This window comes from Parus major, chromosome 5 (genome assembly GCF_001522545.3).
Source record: "Parus major isolate Abel chromosome 5, Parus_major1.1, whole genome shotgun sequence".
NCBI lineage: Eukaryota > Metazoa > Chordata > Aves > Passeriformes > Paridae > Parus > Parus major.
The window spans coordinates 156,859-157,605 of NC_031774.1; positions in this window are offsets into that span (position 1 = coordinate 156,859).

The following is a 747-nucleotide window of genomic DNA, read 5'->3' on the forward strand; positions in this document are numbered from 1 at the left end:
CTGAGGTGCTGCTCTGTTCCCACCCTCACTGGCAAAACTGATGGAGCTGCTGCTATTTACCCAACATATTGTCTGATAAATCATAATAAAATTACACAGGGCTTACATGGAGATTAAATGTGTTTCCCCACAGCAATGTGGATATTGACTCTGGAAGGCTCTTCCTGCCAGGGCAGAAATGTGCAATTTTGTTACAGCCTCAGAGGCAAATACTGCTGTTTGAACAGTGCTCAGAAGGAATAATGAAGTGTTTTAGTGGCCCTGTGCTTCATTTCTGTAGATTCAACAACTTCTGCGAGTTTTGAGCATGGAGAGGAAAGCTTTCTCCCCTCCAGAAAATATTCAGTGTTTAAAATGTGGGAATCCTACTGCACTGAAGATTTACATGATTGGCTTCCATTTATATGGGATACTTTCACAGAAGAAAGTTTCAATTCTTGTTCAACTTTGACTGATAAAAATTCTGCTTTCTTAAGAGCCTGTCAAAAAAATGACAGAAACTTTATGCAGGTGGAACCTGGATTTCTGTAGGAGGAAAAAAAACAATCCCCAAAAGTTTCCTTCCTCCACCCAGAGGGAACACAGGCTGGGAAATAAAGCAGAAAGAGTGGAAGGGGCATTAATAAAGGAAACAGGAGTTTCATTGCTGTTTTACACTAAAACATGTGTAAAATTTTATATATGTAACTAAATCTGGTACAGGAAAAATACACCACACAACTTGGAAGACGTTGCCCTGATTTAGAG